General features: G+C 42.7%; 1 long non-coding RNA gene across 1 annotated transcript; it reads left to right on the forward strand.

Moving 5' to 3' along the window:
- The first annotated feature begins 304 nt into the window (after positions 1–304).
- On the forward strand, positions 305–1,402 carry LOC133557016 (uncharacterized). Its single transcript, XR_009807647.1, has 2 exons — positions 305–424; positions 786–1,402. It is a non-coding gene; the product is annotated as an uncharacterized LOC133557016 (long non-coding RNA).
- The last annotated feature ends 14,888 nt before the right edge of the window (positions 1,403–16,290 follow it).

Consider the following 16,290-nt stretch of genomic DNA (forward strand, 5'->3'; position numbering starts at 1 on the left):
ACAATGATAATAAAGATATATTCTATTATTGACTTGTTCATGTACTTCACATCAAATATTTCACGTTGGACAAAATACTGCATATTTTGTGTGTTTGTCATATAAATCAGTGGTCCTCAACCACCGAGCCGCGGCTCGATTGGTACTGGGCTGCAGAATAATTATTTATTATTATTATTTTATTAAATCAACATTAAAAAAAACACAAGATACACTTACAATGAGTGCACCAACCCAAAAAACCTCCCTTTTTCATGACAAAAAAAAAAAAAAAAAAAGAATCCCCCCCACCCTCGCCAGGCCACGGGAAAAACGATCGAGCGTTGACCGGACCGCAGCTACAAAAAGGTTGGGGACCACTGATATAAATAACACATTTCTTTGACTAAAAGGCATAAAACTGATCTGAAGCCGATCTTAAGATGTAAGTATTTCATGTCAAAATACTTTATTTTTTAACACCTCTATGAGTGGGCCTGATATATCTTTTTTTTTTTTAAACGGTCATTGCTCAAAAAACAATAATGAACCAAAATCGATGTTGTTATTTACATTTTTGCCAGTTGCTTCACATCAGATGTTCCACTTTAAACATTTTTGCATCTTTTGTCGTAAACGTTACTCAAATTAAAACTTTATGGAATTGATTTATGGATATTTAAGCTTCTCTTGAGGGTGCCTGGGTCCTTCAACATTAACTTGAAGTGAGCCCTGAGGGTTATGACACATGTTGTATTGGTTTTGAAAACATCACAATGGTCGCCGCTTGCTCTCATTTTTTTCAGTGTGCGGTCCTCGGTGTAAAAGTTGAGTCCGGACACCTGGACTGCAGCTGTGGAAAGTCCAAGAAAATAAATTCAAGACTTTATTTTTCCTTCCCGCTCCTGTCCCGACCTGCCTGGTGCATTGCTCAACTGCTTCACACAAACCATCCCCCCCCCCCCGCTGCCCGGGTCTAAAAAGGGTGTCCCACCCCAGGGCGTCGCTCTTTAAGCGTCCACGGGGGCGGCACATGAGGCAGACTCCGCCCCACTTCTCGTCTCAGGGCACGCCCATCGCCACTCCCTTCCAGCTTCACGCTGACTTCCTGCCAGATTTCTTATAAATTCAAACACATTGTCTTTTTGCTCACACGATGGCTCCTCCCAATTTGTCTCCCGGCAACTTTTGCCTCATATTAATAAAAAAAATAAATAAAAAGGCTTTCCTACTTGACGTGCTAAAAGTGAGATCCAAGTTGGAGAAGCAAAGCAAAATGGGCTTCAAACATCCTCCAGATGAGTGTGATTGCGGGACCATCTGGAATCGCTTAAAGTGACTTCAGCTTTTGGAAGAAAAAAAAAAAAAAAAGCTCCAGAAGGAAAAAATGAAAATAGTCCCAAACCAGCCTTTCGCTCTCCCTTTGGTTCCTGCGAGTGAACAAGCCAGCGTGTCCACAACACAACAAGACACTCTCCTCTTATTCTGCACTCTTGCTGAATAAAAGTGAGAAAAAGTGAGGATTACAACATCCGGGCCTGGAGGACTTGACAAGCCACAACACGTCAGCTTCCACCTGCACAACTACACACTACATCCATGTACTACAGTGTGTACATACACAATAACATACATAAACACTAGATCTACAACTCTCTTAAAAACTAATAATAATAATTAAAGGCAGCGATGGACGAGGCTGCTTGGGCTGCTGCCCCCGTGACCCAAGCCCGGATAAGTGGTAGAAGATGGATGGATGGATTATTACACAGAGAAAAAGTTGTATACACATGTGTTATACATCAGTCTCATAGTAATAACAGTTGTAAAGTGGCTTGGGCATTTTATAAGGACGCCATTTTGAGACTCTAATGCAGGGGTGTCAAACTCAAATACAAAGTGGGCCAAAATTTAAAACCGAACAAAGCCGCGGGCCGAGGTTGAACAAATTAACTTTTTAATAGGGACCCAAACAACTTTTGCATTGAATATTGAACAAGCAAGGCTTATATAACTTTATAGTGACATGCAAAATCCAGTTTCAAATAATAATAATAATTAAAAAATATCAATGGCATATCAAATAAAATGTAAATAAAAATTGGTGTATATTGTAGCGTCCTGGAAGAGTTAGTGCTGCAAGGCGTTCTGGGTATTTGTTCTGTTGTGTTCTCCCGAAATGTGTCTTTCTTGTTTGGTGTGGGTTCAAAGTGTGGCGCATATTTGTAACAGTGTTGTTTATACGGCCACCCTCAGTGTGACCTGTATGGCTGTTGACCAAGTTTGCGTTGCATTCACTTGTGTGTGTGTGTGTATAATCCGCATATATTATGTGACTGGGCCGGCACGCTGTTTGTATGGAGGAAAAGCGGATGTGGAAACAGGTTGTAGAGAACGCCAAAGGCAGAGCCTTTAAAGCCCACCCCAAATATTGTTGTCCGGGATGAAAATCGGGAGGGGCACGGAACTTCGGGAGTCTCCTGGGAAAATCGGGAGGGTTGGCAAGTAAGAGTATTAGCGGTGAATGCTGTATAATACCGGCGGGCCAGCTCTAATGTTAATTTGATATTGCCTCAAGGGCCAAATGAAATTACACGGCGGGCCACATTTGGCCCGCGGGCAAGAGTTTGACACCCATGCTCTGATGCATGGTGAATGTAACGCAGTTGTTGTATTGAAGTGGGAATAGCAAACTTCCTGTTGATTTTAGTTGGGGGCGGTCAGTGTATGAAATATAGGTCTCAGTGAGACCTATATGGAGGCTTTTGTTTCATGTGTGTATGACAGTCCTACAGTTTTGTCTGAGCAGAAAGCTGCCATTTTGTGACAACAGCAGCAGCGCAATGGTTCTTTGCGGGCTCATAAAATCCAAACCGGGGTAGTAATTAAAACTCTTTCTTCAACTTTTAACCAGAAGGGTTCAATCTCTCGTCTGTGCTTTTTTGAAGCCGCAACGACAAACGGCCTCAGGGGAGATAATATTTGAAAAAAAGCAACATTTTTTTAGCCAACTTTTGTATTGAAGTGGGAATAGCAAACTTCCTGTTGATTTTAGCCGGGGGTTCTCAGTGGATGAAATATAGGTCTAACTGAGACCTACGTGGTGGTTTTTGTTTCATGTTTCTACGACATTCCTACTGGAAGTTGAATTGATTAACGTGGACCCCGACTTAAACAAGTTCAAAACTTATTTAGTGGTCAATTGTACGGAATATGTGCTGAACTGTGCAATCCACTAATAAAAGTTTCAATCAATCAATCAATCAGTTACAGACAGTTGTGTCTGTGTTTTCTTCCTAGGGGGCGCTAGAGCGCAATTTTGAGTTTTAGGGTTTGGTTTTTTGATTAGATCTCAATTTTCGCCAGTCCTGATGTGTGTGTCAAATTTGGTGAGTTTTGAGCATGTTAAGGGGGTCAAATTACAACTCAACGAGGCAGCGGTATAATAATAAATAATAATAATAATAAAACCTTAGAAATTCAATAGGGTCGTCTGTCCCAAAGCACATCGGTCCCTAATAATTTGTACTGTAATTCTAAATAATTACATTAAATCAAATGAGTGTTTGAAATGAAGCCATCATGATTGTTGTACTGTTAATAATAATAACCAAAAGCACTTTGGTGAGGTCGCACACTGTTGTTGGTGGCTCTCAGTCTCCGAGGTGTTCCATCGGGTTTTGGTCAGGATCTCTGTGCAGGCCAGTCAAGTTCATCCACACCAGAGACTTTGTCATCCATGTCTTCATGGACCTTGCTCACAGTCATGTTGGAAGAGGAAGGGGGCCCACTCCAAACTTTTTATCACAAGGTTGGACGCATGAAATTGTCCAAAATGTTTTGGTATCTGGCCCTGCGATGAGGTGGCGACTTGTCCAGGGTGTACCCGCCTTCCGCCTGATTGTAGCTGAGATAGGCACCAGCGCCCCCCGCGACCCCAAAGGGAATAAGCGGTAAAAAAAATGGATGAATGGATGGGTTTTGGTATCCTGCAGCATTCAACGTTCCTTTAACTAGAACTAAGGGGAACTCCTGAAAAGCAACCCCGCACCATAATTCCTCCGCCACCAAATTTCATACTCGGCACAATGCAGTCCGAAATGTAGCGTTCTCCTGGCGACCTCCAAAGCCAGACTGGTCCATCAGATTGCCAGATGGAAAAGCATGATTCATCAGTCCTGAGAAGACGTCTCTACTGCTCTAGAGTCCAGTGGTGATGTCCTTTACAACACTGCATCCCACGCTTTGCAATGGACTTGCTGATGTATGGCTTAGATGAAGCTGCTCAGCCATGGAAACCCATTCCGTGAAACTCTCTGCTTACTGTACGTGGGCTAATTGGAAGGTGACATGAAGTCTGGAGCTCTGTAGGAACTGACTGTGCAGAAAGTATTTGCACTATGCTGACCTCTCTGTCAGTTTACCTGGCCTACCACTTGGTGGCTGAGTTGATGGTGTTCCCAAACTCTTCACTTCTCTTCTAATAAAGCCGACAGTTGACTTTGACAGTTAACATATTTGTGTTATACACTGTATACCGTATTTCCTTGAATTTCCACCGGGTATACAGTATAGTATGCGCCTGCCTAGACCTACTGCCGAGTCAAACTGGTTTTGCAAAATATTATTTTTATTAGCGCATGTTTAGAATTTCCGCCGGGTCAAACTCATTTCGCTAAATACTTAGCATATGCCTAGAATTTCCACCGGGTCAAACTCGTCACGTCACGAGTGACACTTCACCCGTCATCATTTTCAAAATGGAGGAGGCTGATTTCAATCATTTGAAATCGCATAAAGGGAATAAGATTAAGAGCTATTCAGTAGGATTTAAGGTCCAAGCTATTGAATATGCTAAAAAGAACAGTAAGCAGCTATGTTTTATTAATATACCGTAGCTGCGTGTGTCAAATATGAGTCATTAAATGACTCCCGCCTCCTGGTGGTAGAGGGCGCTAGCGATCCTTCTTGCGACTACTCGGCTGCAGAAGAAGTGACAACAAGCAGCAAGAGTGAGCATCGATCCTTTATGTTTTCCTCTCGCTTGCACTTTTAACATGGAGGATTACATATCTAAAATAAAAACGTTTTCTAAACTGGACTTTCAATCGAAACAGGAGGTAATAAAGGAAGATCTCCATCGAGACAGAGAGACTTTTATAACTGAAAAAAGATAAGGAAGACTTCTATAAACAAGTTATCGATGCGTTTGATCAGAAGGAGCTGTGCATGGACTTTATTTATAAGTAAAGGTAAGACCATAATAACGTTTTTTTTATTAAATGTGCTTTTCATGGTGGTATCCTTACATCACACTCAAATTTATAAGCACAGGCCTAAATTTACCACATGCCTTTGGTAAGCGCCGGAGTGAGAAGAGGTTTTAAATTAATTAGCATCCCGGCGGCAATTCAAGGAAATACGGTAATAATGTAGTATTTAGCATGATTAGATAATAAGGTTGAGTTTGTCGCCTGTGATCTAAGACCATGGCACAGTTTTCAGCCCTAGGTTACAATGTAGAAATGAGCCACATCGGCATGAACATCTCATCCATTGAGCACGCACTGAAAATCCCGGGCAGGATTTTCTGCACTGGGACTTGTTCTGACATCATGACGTAGTAACACCACTTCGCCGACAAGTCGGGCCCGTGTGTGAGACGCTCGCCACCGCCGTGCTAAGGCCTCACGCAAACAGAGGACGCGAGGCCATCAACAAGTCTCAGCAAACTGTGGAACACCAGGAACCTGAAGTCTTATTTAGACAGCGTGGTTTCTCAGTGTGACGCGGATATAGCGCCGCTCCTCCATTAGCGAGCTCGCCGTGTAAACACTACTCGGCAGGGAGAGCGGTGATGTATGCAGACGCATTTTTGGGGTGGGGTCGGAGGGGGGGGGGGGTCTCATTGGTCGGTGGGTGTGGACGCCAGGACTCGGTGGAGAAATGTGAGATCTCGGATGGTGTGGACTGTGGAGCAGAAGACTGATTAACTCTTTCACTCTATGGAGAGATTGATAAAAGATCTTGAAACTCCTGCATTTCCACTTATAAAGAGTACCGTGTTTTATGGACCACCGGATTAAAAGGCGCACTGCCAAAGAGCGGGTCTAGTCAGGTCTATTTTCATATATCACACTGGATTATAGGGTGCACTAAAGGGGTCCATACAGCCATCCATCCATCTTCTTCCGCTTATCCAAGGTCAGGTCGCGGGGGCAGCAACCTAAGTAAGAAAGCCCGAGGCGTTCCCAGGCAAGCCAGGCGACACAGTCTTCCCAACGTGTCCTGGGTCTTCCCCGTGGCCTCCTACCGGTCGGATGTGCCCTAAACAGGGAGGTGTTTGACCAGATGCCAGAACCACCTCAACTGGCTCCTCTCCATGTGGAGGAGCAACGGCTTTACTTTGAGCTCCTCCCCGATGGCAGAGATTCTCACTCAATCTCTAAGGGAGAACCCCGCCATCCGGCGGAGGAAACTCATTTGGGCCGCTTGTACCCGCGATCTTGTCCTTTCGGTCAAAACCCTAAGCTCATGACCATAGGTGTGTCAGTACGTGGACTATGAGGTGGTTGTTTTCCCGAGATGGCGTGAAGGTAGAGACATCTTTTATTTTAACACTACAACTACTACAAAACAGGAACAAACAAAAGGCGCTGACAAGGAGGTACAAAAACTTGGCAGAGAAAACAAAATTAGCACTAACGCAAAACTATGAACATAAAACAAAAACTTGCACTGTGGCATAAATAACGAAAAGCTTACTTGGAACTGAACGAGAGCGGGACATGGATCGTTGGCATGGTTCATTACAAGGTGCGTAGCAGGTGATAGGTGGTGATGTTGCCAGGACGAACAACAGAAACAGACCGGCTTAAATAGCAGTGACATGATCAGTGAAAACAGTGTGCCAGTGCAAAACGTGAGACAGGTGCGTGACATGTGGACAGGGGAAAACTAATGGGTAGTCATGGAAACAAAACAAACAAGGAAGTGCAAAAACAGGACATACACCTGGTGATAGGCCCCTCCCACCTCTAAAGACATTCACCTGGGCATAGGTTGATTGGCAACACTAAATTGGGAATGTTGTCTATCTGTGTTGGCCCTGCGATGAGGTAGCGACTTGTCCAGGGTGTACCCCGCCTTCTGCCTGAATGCAGCTGAGATAGGCTCCAGGACCCCTCTGCGACCCCAAAAAGGGACAAGCGGTAGTAAATGGATGGATGGACAACATAATACATATTGTGTGTACATGTATTTTTTTCTAATAACCCTGACCTAAGTCTAAGGTTTATTTGTTAAATCAATAATATAATCTTCGTGATTGACTCATGCTTTTATATAATTTTACAAGATATTAAACTGTAAGTAGGGTAGATATTTAATTTTATTGAATATGATCAAAATCAAGAGTGAGATTACTAATTTAGTGTTAATATTGGAGTGGTCCCCTGGTCTTTGTGTCACTGTTTTGTGGGCGATTTTATCTACGTGCCTCCACTTGGACAGCGTCTTCTCCCCGTCATCTTTGTTGTAGCGGTGTAGCGTGCAAGGACGGGAGTGGAAGAAGTGTCTAAAGATGGCGCTAACTGTTTTGATGACATTCAGACTTGACTTCAATCACGAGTGCAACAACAACGCCCGAAATGTGTCCCGTGAAAAATATGTCTGACCGGAACTTTCTAATAAGTAAAGTTCCTTGGGTGAATAATGTAAAGTCACTACACCGGTATGTTTTAGTGATTTCATGGCGAGTTTACTGACCGATAAAAGTAAGAACTTTACACTACTTTATATTACAAATGGCAACACCGGAGGATGAATGTCACATAACAAGAAGATAGAGAAAAAGAAGCTTATCGACACCTAGTACAAAGGCGGACATGCACAAATTTACAGGACTTATGCAGACCCTAAATACACATCAGCAGGTATCAGAAGGTAAGAAAAGTTGGTTTTGCATGATATTGTGAAACAAAACGCCAGATAATATGTCTGCTAATGGGTGTCCTTACACACACACCATAGTAATACCGGTATCTCTGACTACGGTAGCCCTAATGGCCGACAATCCATCAAGCGGTGTGGCTTCAAAGTCCAACTAAAAACAATTTGACAGATCTTTTTAAGCGCCGTGTGTAATGTTCTTTATTATCAATGGAACATTTAAAGTTTTGGTGTTGTTTACTGGCGTCACATTGCAGTCCGTACGTTATCTCTTATGTGTGACTGCCATCTACTGGTCGCATTTATCATGACACCATGTACCAAATAAAAGAGTTTCGAGGTCGGTAAGCACAACCAGAATCATCCTGTACAATAGGCGCACCGGGTTATAAAGCGCACTGTCCATTTTTTTTTTGAAAATTAAAGGACACATCTGTGAAGGCACCATTAATGCTGAAAGGTACATACAGGTTTTGGAACAACATATGCTGCCATCCAAGCGCCGTCTATTCCATGAACGCCCCTGCTTATTTCAGCAAGACAATGCCAAGCCACATTCAGCACGTGTTACAACAGCGTGGCTTTGTAAAAAAAAGAGCGTGGGTACTTTCCTGGCCCGCCTGCAGTCCAGACCTGTCTCCCATGGAAAATGTGTGGCGCATTATGAAGCGTAAAATATGACTGTTGAAGGACTGAAGCTCTACATAAAACAAGAATGGGAAAGAATTCCACTTTCAAAGCTTCGACAATTAGTTTCTTCAGTTCCCAAACGTTTATTGAGTGTTGTTAAAAGAAAAGGTGATGTAACACAGTGGTGAACATGCCCTTTCCCAACTACTTTGGCACATGTTGCAGCCATGAAATTCTAACTTAATTATTATTTGCAAAAAAAAAAAAAAGTTTATTAGTTTGAACATCAAATATGTTGTCTTTGTAGCATATTCAACTGAATATGGCTTGAAAAGGATTTGCAAATCATTGTATTCTGTTTATATTTACATCTAACACAATTTCCCAACTCATATGGAAACAGGGTTTGTAAATATGTACCAAAATATTTAATTGCAATGCATTAGGAAAATATACTAAACATTCAGTGGCAAGTACAATAGTTTACAACAACAACATGAAAGACTTATATTTGGAATATGTGCTAAAATGTGAACTATTTTAAATGGAAAGTGCAAAACTATTTGATCTGCCCAACCACTAAAAAGAACTAAAACCTACATAAAATATTTAAACAAGTTAGTCACATTGATTTTATTGTAAATACTAATAGCGGCTTTCACTTAATTACGTAAATAATTACTTAAATATTTCTGAATATAATTAATCAAAAATTGAACTAGCTAACAATGATTGACAGAATGCCAGCAAGCAATCACTTTAACAGCAAATTAGATGGTGAATAAATAACAATCTGTTTTTAATAAAACAACAAAAAACATTATTTTCCTTTGATGGTTCCCACAACAGACACAAAAATAGTAAGAAACGGCCTTACTTCATCTTGGCTGGTGACGTCATCTGTGAGCTGGTGACGTCATATGTGAGCTGGTGACGTCATATGTGAGCTGGTGACGTCATCTGGGAGCTGATGAGAACATCTGTGAGCTGGTGACGTCATCTGTGAGCTGGTGACTTCGCTCGCTCACGTTAGCTTCGTGCTAACTCCCCGTTAGCTTCGTGCTAACTCCCCGTTAGCTTCGTGCTAACAACCCGTTAGCTTCGTGCTAACTCCCCGTTAGCTTCGTGCTAACTCCCCGTTAGCTTCGTGCTAACTCCCCGTTAGCTTCGTGCTAACTCCCCGTTAGCTTCGTGTTAACTCCCCGTTAGCTTCGTGCTAACTCCCCGTTAGCTTCGTGCTAACTACCCGTTAGCTTCGTGCTAACTCCCCGTTAGCTTCGTGCTAGCATCTTCGTTGACAATCTTCCACAGAAACATGCTCTTCTATTTGCGCCCTTTGTGTATCTTAATCAACACTTTGTTGTTTTTTTTTACACTTTAAACCCTTTAACTCACTTGGTTGTTAGCATAGGTGAGCTACTCTGACGTCACCAAGTACAGGCTGTGCGTCAGTCTAATAGGTGTACCAGGAACAAGGACACGCAGAAGAAGAGTACCGCGACATTTGTGACTAATTTATCAAAATGAGGTATAAATTCTATAACTAAAACAATAATATACGCTTATAGTTTCCCCCATGCTGCCTGGCGTTTTTAAAACTACCCTATGATGCAATTGTGTCCAAAATGGGTGTTTTTAATGGCCTGTGACACATTCTAAACATACTATAAAAAAAAAAATTAAATAAAAAGGACAGACAGGTTTAATGTAACAACAAACATTAGCAATGTTGACTAATAACACAAAGCTGATATGCAAGATTTTATTTTATTCGTCATTGCTCAAAAAAAAAAAAAAAGAATCAAAATCAACGTTGTTAGGAATTATTAACCTATTGACATCAAATATTCCACTTTGAAATATTCTTTGAGGGAAAAATACTCCATATTTTTTTGTTTTCGGCATTTTGAAAACAAAGTTTACTTTGTGAAAAGGGCATAAAACTAACCAAAAAAAATGTATGACTTTCTTTTTTAAACAATTATTAATGGGGCCCTTTTGGATTCCAAAGAATCTTAGTGGGACTTTTTGGTTTTTAACTGTCATTGCTCAAAAAATGATAATGAAAAACAAATCAATGATGTTATGAATTATTGACCAATTTAATTTTGCATATTTTGCGGTTTGCCATAAGAAAAGGCCGTAAAACAAACAAACACAAAACATTTTTAACTTTGACAGACACACCTGAAATTTATTTAGAAATTCAAGCATTGAAAAATGAAAAAATAATATAGAAAATATAAATATTATAATTAGATGTAAATGTATATATAATGTGTGTATGTATATATATATATATATATATATATATATATAAAATTAACTGTGGGCCACACTTTAAACACCTGTTATATAAAGATAGAGGCGGGTTTAGCAAATGAAGTGTTCTGATTGGCTGTCTGAGCAAAAAAAAAACAAAAAAAAACAGGCCGAACCTTTCAAAGCTGCAAATGTGTTTCAATTCTCCATTTGGCCCAATGGGGGCGCTGCATGCTCCCCCCTCTGCTCGACCCTCACAAGAACTGATCCTCTCCGGCCCGCTCTTGTGAGATTCCCGTCTGATTGGGAGCAGCTGTGACCCAGCCGGCGGTGGGAGGCGGCTTCAGGCTGGTGGGAGGGGCTTCAACATCTGGAAATAGAGAAGAAAGCTGACACGAGGGAGGACCAGAGTTGTGGTGTTAGCTTCGCACCCGTCGCTGCTCCTTGTGCTTGGAAAGGGACTTATGGTACAGAGTGGACCTCGACTTCTAGGACCTGACCCGGGCTGAGGGCCTCTGCTGAGGGGCCCTCAGCCTGGGTCCCCAAACATGTGGGCACAGTGAAGTTTGAGTTAAGAAGAACTTCCCCTCCCACATTAATGTTCCAGCAACAACACTAAAACACTTTTAGGCATCCCATGCTGGAATTCCTCATTGTAGACAACCACCACGTATCAATGGCATCTGTGAGTTTGTGCATTCTTCTGTGCCAGGAGTGGTTTCCACTGAGGGCCACTTTGCCGTTCCAGCTGCAATATTTAGTCATTAGAATATGTCATCGTCTCATTATGCTTTTGTACTTTTTATCCTTTTACAAGATTTAATTGTTCATTTTAAACCAGAATCAGAATCAGAAATACTTTATTCATCCCCCAGGGGGAATTAAAATTTACAGCACAATCCCATTCAAGATCAAACAAACATTACAGGGAGACAGAACAGGATCAGACATTACAGGGAGACAGAACAGGATCAGACATTAAAGGGAGACAGAACAGGATCAAACATTACAGGGAGACAGAACAGGATCAAACAATACAGGGAGACAGAACAGGATCAAACATTACAGGGAGACAGAACAGGATCAGACATTACAGGGAGACAGAACAGGATCAAACATTACAGGGAGACAGAACAGGATCAAACATTACAGGGAGACAGAACAGGATCAAACATTACAGGGAGACAGAACAGGATCAGACATTACAGGGAGACAGAACAGGATCAGACATTACAGGGAGACAGAACAGGATCAGACATTACAGGGAGACAGAACAGGATCAAACATTACAGGGAGACAGAACAGGATCAAACATTACAGGGAGACAGAACAGGATCAAACATTACAGGGAGACAGAACAGGATCAGACATTACAGGGAGACAGAACAGGATCAAACATTACAGGGAGACAGAACAGGATCAAACATTACAGGGAGACAGAACAGGATCAAACATTACAGGGAGACAGAACAGGATCAAACATTACAGGGAGACAGAACAGGATCAGACATTACAGGGAGACAGAACAGGATCAGACATTACAGGGAGACAGAACAGGATCAAACATTACAGGGAGACAGAACAGGATCAAACATTACAGGGAGACAGAACAGGAGCAGACATTAAAGGGAGACATAACAGGATCAAACATTGCAGGGAGACAGAACAGGATCAAACATTACAGGGAGACAAAACAGGATCAAACATTACAGGGAGACAGAACAGGATCAAACATTACAGGGAGACAGAACAGGATCAAACATTACAGGGAGACAGAACAGGATCAAACATTACAGGGAGACATAACAGGATCAGACATTACAGGCAGACAGAACAGGATTGCTGACGGGTCTGCTAACTTCCGGCGCTCCTTAAAAAAAAGGTGAGATACAGGTAAACAAAAAAAAAGTGGGTGTAAGTCTGGGCCCCTGGAGACGGGGTCCAGACTGAGGCCAAGGGAAAAAAACAACTCGTGATCAAGCCAATTAGAAAATGTAGCTTTTTCTTTAAAAAATCGACATTTATGTAGAATGATTTATGTATATTATTTAGATTTATTTTTCTTTTTTGGTCGAATGTGTAGACTTCTTCTTCTACTCACCCACTGCTGATGCATTGTGGCACATGTGCCTCGCTGTTGCCCCCCACAGGGTGGCGGGAGGACTGCATGCAGGAGCTGGAGAGCTTGCAAAAGTGTTGCTTGGAGCGCGTTTGCAGAATGGAAACATCAGAATAGAAACATCAGAATAGAAACATCTGAATATAAACATCAGAATAGAAACTTCAGAATAGAAACTTCAGAATAGAAACATCAGAATAGAAACATCTGAATATAAACATCAGAATAGAAACATCAGAATACAAACTCGCCCAATGGCAAGAAAAAAGGTATTTCCCTTTCAGCAAGAAGTGGTAAGTTGGTCTACTTGGGTTAATGGCAGTGTTGAAAGTGTCTCCCCTCACAGACCCTCCACGTCCTGCAGGGCAGCGCTGGTTCTGGTTCTGGTCCCACACTCAGGTGGGGACAGAGGAGAGCATTCATCTCCTCGGACTCCTCACCGCCGAGGCTGGCAGGGCCGCCGTTTACTTGAGGAAATGTCCACTTAGCACAGGAAGTGTGAGGTTTCCCTCAAATGTTTGATTTCGCTGGTCGAGCAAACACCAGCGGGGTGAGACGTCGGGTCAGGACTACTCAGGTGGGACATCACACGGGTGTTGACGAGGGGGGACTCCGGGAACCCAGCCGTGCACTTTGTCCTCTGTAAGGGACCGTGCACTGTGTCCTTACATGCACTTTGTCCTCTGTAAGGGACCGTGCACTGTGTCCTTACATGCACTTTGTCCTCTGTAAGGGACCGTGCACTGTGTCCTTACATGCACTTTGTCCTCTGTAAGGGACCGTGCACTGTGTCCTTACATGCCCGTTGTCCTTACATGCACTTTGTCCTTACATGCACTTTGTCCTCTGTAAGGGACCGTGCACTGTGTACTTACATGCACTTTGTCCTCTGTAAGGGACCATGCACTGTGTCCTTACATGCACTTTGTCCTCTGTAAGGGACCATGCACTGTGTCCTTACATGCACTTTGTCCTCTGTAAGGGACCGTGCACTGTGTCCTTACATGCCCGTTGTCCTTACATGCACTTTGTCCTTACATGCACTTTGTCCTCTGTAAGGGACCGTGCACTGTGTCCTTACATGCACTTTGTCCTCTGTAAGGGACCATGCACTGTGTCCTTACATGCACTTTGTCCTCTGTAAGGGACCGTGCACTGTGTCCTTACATGCACTTTGTCCTCTGTAAGGGACCATGCACTGTGTCCTTACATGCACTTTGTCCTCTGTAAGGGACCGTGCACTGTGTCCTTACATGCCCGTTGTCCTCTGTAAGGGACCGTGCACTGTGTCCTTACATGCACTTTGTCCTCTGTAAGGGACCGTGCACTGTGTCCTTACATGCACTTTGTCCTCTGTAAGGGACCATGCACTGTGTCCTTACATGCACTTTGTCCTCTGTAAGGGACCGTGCACTGTGTCCTTACATGCCCGTTGTCCTCTGTAAGGGACCATGCACTGTGTACTTACATGCACTTTGTCCTCTGTAAGGGACCATGCACTGTGTCCTTACATGCACTTTGTCCTCTGTAAGGGACCATGCACTGTGTCCTTACATGCACTTTGTCCTCTGTAAGGGACCGTGCACTGTGTCCTTACATGCCCGTTGTCCTTACATGCACTTTGTCCTTACATGCACTTTGTCCTCTGTAAGGGACCGTGCACTGTGTCCTTACATGCACTTTGTCCTCTGTAAGGGACCATGCACTGTGTCCTTACATGCACTTTGTCCTCTGTAAGGGACCGTGCACTGTGTCCTTACATGCACTTTGTCCTCTGTAAGGGACCATGCACTGTGTCCTTACATGCACTTTGTCCTCTGTAAGGGACCGTGCACTGTGTCCTTACATGCCCGTTGTCCTCTGTAAGGGACCGTGCACTGTGTCCTTACATGCACTTTGTCCTCTGTAAGGGACCATGCACTGTGTCCTTACATGCACTTTGTCCTCTGTAAGGGACCGTGCACTGTGTCCTTACATGCACTTTGTCCTTACATGCACTTTGTCCTCTGTAAGAGACCGTTCACTGTGTCCTCACATGCACTTTGTCCTCTGTAAGGGACCATGCACTGTGTCCTTACATGCACTTTGTCCTCTGTAAGGGACCATGCACTGTGTCCTTACATGCACTTTGTCCTCTGTAAGGGACCATGCACTGTGTCCTTACATGCACGTTGTCCTCTGTAAGGGACCGTGCACTGTGTCCTTACATGCACTTTGTCCTCTGTAAGGGACCGTGCACTGTGTCCTCACATGCACTTTGTCCTCTTTTTTTACTGTTACAAAAAAATGTAACAGTAAAAAAAATGAACATAAAAAGAGAAAGTAGGCAATAGTGACCATGTTAGGAAAACATGAAATACAAATAAAATTAAAGCTGCAAGCAGTGATGGACGGGACCGAGTATTTAAACATGTACATACAAAAAAATAACTTACCATGGACCTGAAAGGGCTTATCAAAACTCTCTCATCAACTTTTAATCAGAAAGGTCCAATCTCTCTCCTGTGGTAGTTTGAAGCCGACACGACAAACGCGCTCAGAGGAGATAATGTTTGAAAAAAGGTGACTGTTTTGAAGGGGGAATTGTCAACTTCCTGTTGATTTTTGCTATGAGTTGTGAGTGTATGAAATATAGGTCTAAGTGAGATCTACATAGAGATTTTTGTTACAAGTTTCTACGACATTCCTACTGGAAATTAGAGACAGTTTTGTCTGTTTTCTTCCTTGGAGCAGTTTTGTCTGTGTTTTATTCCTAGGGGCTCTAGAGCGCAATTTTGAGTTTTGGGGTTAGGTTTTTTGATTAAATCGTAATTTTCGCCAGTCCTGATGTGTGTGTCCAGTTTGGTGAGTTTTGAAGCATTTTAAGGGGGTCAAATTACAGCTCAAAGAGGCAAAGGTGAGTGTTTTTACAAAAATGTAGTTTTGAAGGGGGAATTGCCACCTTCCTGTTGATTTTTGCTGGGGGTTGTCACTGTATGAAATATAGGTCTAAGTGAGACCTACATAGAGGTTGTTGTTTCATGTCCCTACGACATTCCTACTGGAAGTTACAGGCAGTTTTGTCTGTGTTTTCTTCCTAGGGGGTGCTAGAACGCAATTTTTAGTTTTGGGGTTAGGTTTTTTTGATTAAATCACAATGTTCGCCAGTCCTGATGTGTGTGTCAAATTTGGTGAGTTTTGAAGCATGTTAAGGGTGTCAAATTACAGCTCAAAGTTGCGGAATAATAATAAAGAAAGAATAAAACGCCAGAAATTCAATAAGGTCCTCTGTCCCAAAGGGACATTCGGTCCCTAAAAATGAAGAAAAATGGTAACAGTGTGGATTCTATGAGAGATGTGATGTGTATGTT

Source organism: Nerophis ophidion, linkage group LG08, assembly GCF_033978795.1.
Source record: "Nerophis ophidion isolate RoL-2023_Sa linkage group LG08, RoL_Noph_v1.0, whole genome shotgun sequence".
Classification (NCBI taxonomy): Eukaryota; Metazoa; Chordata; class Actinopteri; order Syngnathiformes; family Syngnathidae; genus Nerophis; species Nerophis ophidion.